At 33.5% G+C, this 5,457-nt stretch overlaps 1 non-coding gene across 1 annotated transcript; it reads left to right on the plus strand.

The window, feature by feature from the left end:
- Positions 1–4,731: 4,731 nt before the first annotated feature.
- TRNAN-GUU lies at positions 4,732–4,803 on the plus strand. Its single transcript has one exon. It is a non-coding gene; the product is annotated as a tRNA-Asn (tRNA).
- The last annotated feature ends 654 nt before the right edge of the window (positions 4,804–5,457 follow it).

Consider the following 5,457-nt stretch of genomic DNA (forward strand, 5'->3'; position numbering starts at 1 on the left):
TTTAGCTTAGGAGAGATTTAATTCTTGGGTTCTTTGTTGTTTGACCCCGTACTTGCCACTTATGCTACCTAGTAGTATAAGTAATAGTTCGGTGAAGTATATACTGGATTTAGAAAGCAAGTAGCGGAAGCAAAACAAAATCATTAAGAAGCATTCTAAATCATTAATTTTGGCTTCAAACTAAGCATGCTCATAAATTAAAACAGAGTTTCAACACTAACCTTTGAAGTACCTTTGATTCACGATCTCCAGCTATGAACCACCACAAGGTCTTCCTATTATTCTCTTGGAGCCTTAGATAGAGTTATGGGACTGAAAATAAGCTTGAATCGAAGGGAATTGGGTAGGAGGTTCATGGTTTTTCACAGTGTGAAGAACACTTCTTCAGCACAAATTCTCCACCTCAACAACGATTGCTCTCTCTCATTTTCATTCAAAATTCCAGCCTTATGTTGCATGACTTTCATGCAACTAATAGCCTTTCATGAATTACAACTCATGCTTGAATTATTGAGCTAAAGAGGAATGGAATTGTGTATGAGCTGCTATAAATTATAAGTGGGAAAATCCCACTTTGGGGATTTCCAACTTTCTTCTTTTAATTTGAAATTTATTTTCAAATTAAAACTTAATTTCAGTTTTTAATTCAATAAACAAAACTGAAATTTTATTAATTTTTCAAAAATTAATTCAAAATTAAATTTTCAAATAAAATTAATAATTTATAATTAATTAAACAATTTAATTAATTCAATTAATTTAATGCTAAATATTAAATTAATTTAATATCAATTCCATTACCATGAATCTTTATTCATGAATTTAATATTTAAATCATATTTAAATATTAATCAATTCTCCAATTTCATTTAATTCCAATTTGAACGTTTCAAATCAACTTATCACGCTACTCTAAGGCTAATCCGTTTATGAGCTAGTAGGGGGACTTAGTGGACCTACAAATCATGGGCACCAACGATCCGAGATTAATCGGCTAAACTCTTTACACCGAATTAACCCTATTTATTAACTAATGAGTCACTCCACTAAAGCCCGTAGTTGCACTCCCCTCACTATAGATATATTGTGTCCACTCGATATAACCATGATTAGTAAGTTAATCCTTCACAGGTTGTTTGTAATAACGGTTGGGTCAAAAGGTTGTTTTACCCCCGAGATTACCTCTTGTTCCTTAAGTCCCACTTATCCTTTAATGAACAATTGGTTTATGATCTAATTATTAAACTGAGTCCCTCTTGGGCCAATGAGAGGGTGGGGCCCCTTGTTCAAGATCCTGAGTCAGAACTTAAGGGAACAACCTCTCTACTATCCCCGAAAGCGGGTAGGAGTGAATTCCATCTTGCATCCTATGTCCCCAGCTATATACCGGTCATACCCTTGAAATGGGAGGCTTATTGAGCTAACGCTATTGAGCCAACCCTCACCTATGTAAATCTAAGGATAATCCCGAATAAATAGGAGTTCATAGTTAACTCAGGATTAAGGTCAAGTTACCTAGGTCATCATTTTGAAATACTCAATCTTAAACAGTAAACAACGTTGTAAAGTAAGAGTGACTTATTTCGTGGTTTGATCTTGTGTAAACTCATTGCACAGAACGCCCTCACTCTTCATGTCATCACATGTACGAATTAGGATCACTTCGTCTGTAGCATTTTACAACTTCTTGTAACAACTACTGAGTGGGCCACATCCGATAGTGTTACCAAAATAAGGCACCTAACCTTATTCATATACCATAGATCATTTTGACTATTTACTTGAACCTGGTCCACTTTTATGTCTCTACATAAAGTTCAAGTACTCATATAATAGTCATTGATCTTTTTAGTTTATTGGATTTATTTCTAAAATGAAATAAACAATTTATATATTCAATAACAACTTTATTGAATTACAAAATGCGTTTATTGTTTACAAACCACGAGTTTTAGGATATAAAACCCAACAGTATAAATATTTTTTTGTGGAGGTAGGGGTGTAAGAAACGACATTAAAATTCCTGCCCCGAACAGTTGTCGTGACAAACCTTACGAAATTAGATTTCGTAGTCATTGACATTAATGGCAATAATTATTTGTCATGGGTGTTCGATGTCGAAATCCATATGGATATTGTTAAGGATATTAAGGATGCCAACACATATAGTCTTGCCTCTCTACTAAAAGAATAGGGTTTACCAAAGGAATAGGCTGGTTACAACAAAATATCTAACCATTTGTTTGGTTGAGTTATTTTTGCATTCCCAAATTAAGGATTCCATATTGTATAAATACATCACCTACGTACATTCCAATACACAATAAATCATAAAGGAAAAGTTGGCTTGCCACTGTCGTGTACTGTCTGAGTTATCGTCTGCCTGATTGAAACTATCGTGTACCTTTTTTGATACTATCTTCTACCTCCTAACGCTATTGTCTACACGATATCGTCTACCTCCTGACGTAGTCGTCTACACGATATCATCTATCATCTACCTCCTAACGCTATCGTCTACACGATATCATCTATTGTCTATCTCTTGCCGCTATCGTCTACACGATATCATCTGTCGTCTACCTCCTGACGCTATTTTCTACACATTATCGCCTATCTTTTGAAGCTATCGTCTACCTCCCTTAGACGTTATTGTCTACCTCCACATAGCGTTTATCTTTGACGCTATCGTTTACCTTGTCTAAGTGCTATCGTCCGCCGCGTGAGTCAAGCCATATCCTTCAACCTCACATTCTAACTGATGCAATGAACCTTGGGAAAACAATTAAAGAAGGAAACACAACATTCAATTAGGACAAAGCAAAAGCTATGGTTTTTCTTCATCATCATTTCCACGAATGATTGAAAATGGAGTATCTTACAATAAAAGATCTTTGTATCTTGTGAAAAATTTTGAAAGAAATGTGTGATCATAACAAAATAGTTATTCTTTCTAAAGCTCGTTATGAGTTGATGCATTTGAGGCTACAATATTTTAAATTAGTAAGTGATTATAATTTTACATTATTTAAAATCAGTTCAAAATTTTTGTTATGCGGGGAGAAAATTACTAATGATAATATGTTAGAAAAGACATTTCTACATTTCATGTCTCGAATATACTCATGCAGCAACAATATCAAGAAAAAGGTTTAGACATTATTCTAGATTAATTTCATGTCTTCTCGTGGCTGAACAAAATAACAAGTTAGTGATGAAAATCATTAATCTAGACCAACTGGAACAACACTATTCCTTGAAGTGAATGATGCGAATGTTAATAATTGTGGTCGTGACCATGGAAGAGGAAGAAATAATTATTGTTTTCATTGTAGTCGTTCTAGTCATTCAAATTTCAAAAGAACCACACAAAATAATGATCACAAAGAAAAAGCTCCACCAAATAAGAGTTCAAAAAGTGTTAAAAATAAATGCTTCCGATGCAGAATGACTGAGCATTAGTCACGTACCTGTCATACGTCAAAACACTTAGTTGATTTCTATCAAGCCTCCTTGAAGAAAAAAGGAAAAAATGTGGAAGCAAATTTTGTATACCAAAATGATGACATACTCGACCCATCTCATATTGAAAATTTGGATGTGGTGGACTTCTTTGAATCTCCTAAAGACAAGATTGACACAGTTGATGAAACATTAAGTGTTTCTTTTGACTTTGAAAATATCTAGATTTAATGTTGTTGTTTTTTATCCATCTTTATGTTTTTTTCTCTTAATAAATGTTAACTTTTGTATATTTCAAATGTAGTTTTTCTTATTATAATTATTTTCTTTTAATGAAGAAAACTGGATCATTTTCATATGTTGGATGATTAAAAAATGAGCAAAAAAAATTTATGTCGGGTAGATAGTGTAACTACACCCAATACTTATAAACAAATAATACTTTTCTAAATTGACAATGTTGGAAGCTAAAGTAAATACAATATCAAGTTATGCAAACTTGATTGAAGTTTTTGGAAAAGCAAATATTATTTTGCCTAGAGGAATAAAATTTACCATTGACAATGCATTGTTCTCTAGTTAATCAAGGAGAAATCTTCTAAGTTTTAAGGATATATGTTGCAATAGTTATCATATTGAGACTGATAGTAAGAATAATGCGGAATATCTATGTATTATCTCTACTATCTCAAATGAAAAACGTATATTGGAAAAGTTGTCTGCCTTTTCTGCTGGATTATATTATACTCATATACGAGTAATTAAAACATATGCAACAATGAGCTTGAAGTTCATGAATCCAGACATATTTACAATTTGACATGATAGATTAGGTCATCCAGGGTCTATAATGATGAGAATAATTATCGAGAATTCAACCTGGAAGGGGGCCTTATAAGCCTTCCGCCTAAGTTGCGCAAGAAAGGCCGAAAGCCAATCCTAGGGAACAGTGAAGCTTCATAGGGTCTTTCTGTCTAGGTGCAGGTATTCCGCATCTTCACAGACATGTTTATTTCACCGAGCCTTTCTCCGAGACAGTGCCCAGATCGTTACGCCTTTCGTGCGGGTCGGAACTTACCCGACAAAGAATTTCGCTACCTTAGAACCGTTACAGTTACGGTCGTCGTTCACCGGGGCTTCGGTCATCGGCTCCCCTATCATCAAGTCACCAACTTCCTTGACCTTCCGGCACTGGGCAGGCATCAGCCCCCATAATGGTCATGGGTTGAGAAGGGGAATTGAATTCTCTGAGACCTAATTTACCGTTATTCCTCAGTAGCTCAGTGGTAGAGCGGTCGGCCGTTAACCAATTGGTCGTAGGTTTGAATCCTACTTGGGGAAATTTGATTCATTCTGAATTAAAGAATTCAGAATGAAAGGGTTCGCTTTGACCGTTAAGAGTAGGTAACCCGTTCCCTGTGTCTTTGTTTCTATTGCATTCTATCTCATCGTATCAAATTCTGTTCTGCAATATTTGAGAATCACCGTCAATACCTTGGTGTAGGTCTAGGATAATTTTTTGTTCCACAGTCTAGGTCTATTTACAACTAGCCAATTAAGCCAAAAGCTCACATCGACGGGAAGGTTTGGCATCTGACACAATTTTTTTCCATATATTTTTTGAGTTTGAAATTTCTATATCATGTCAAGAAAGGTATTTTGAATGATTTGAATAAGAGACACTTATAGTAATATAATAACTATTATTTATTAATAGTAAATTATAAATTAGTTTTAATATTAATTGTCACTCTAGTTTTAGATTTATTTATTATATAAATAAACTAATAATTCGATTCTGTTTTATTTGAAGATAAGATATTAGTAGAAAGGATATTCAAATTCGAAATATTAAGATATTTATGATATTCTAAATATATTATACATTATTAGAAATATAATCTAATTTTCACTTTTCACTATTCAAAAATTTCTTAATTGTATTTACATTTCATTTTAATATTGATATATATTTCTAAAAATATTATCTACTTT

Source organism: Benincasa hispida, chromosome 5, assembly GCF_009727055.1.
Source record: "Benincasa hispida cultivar B227 chromosome 5, ASM972705v1, whole genome shotgun sequence".
NCBI classification, from domain to species: Eukaryota; Viridiplantae; Streptophyta; class Magnoliopsida; order Cucurbitales; family Cucurbitaceae; genus Benincasa; species Benincasa hispida.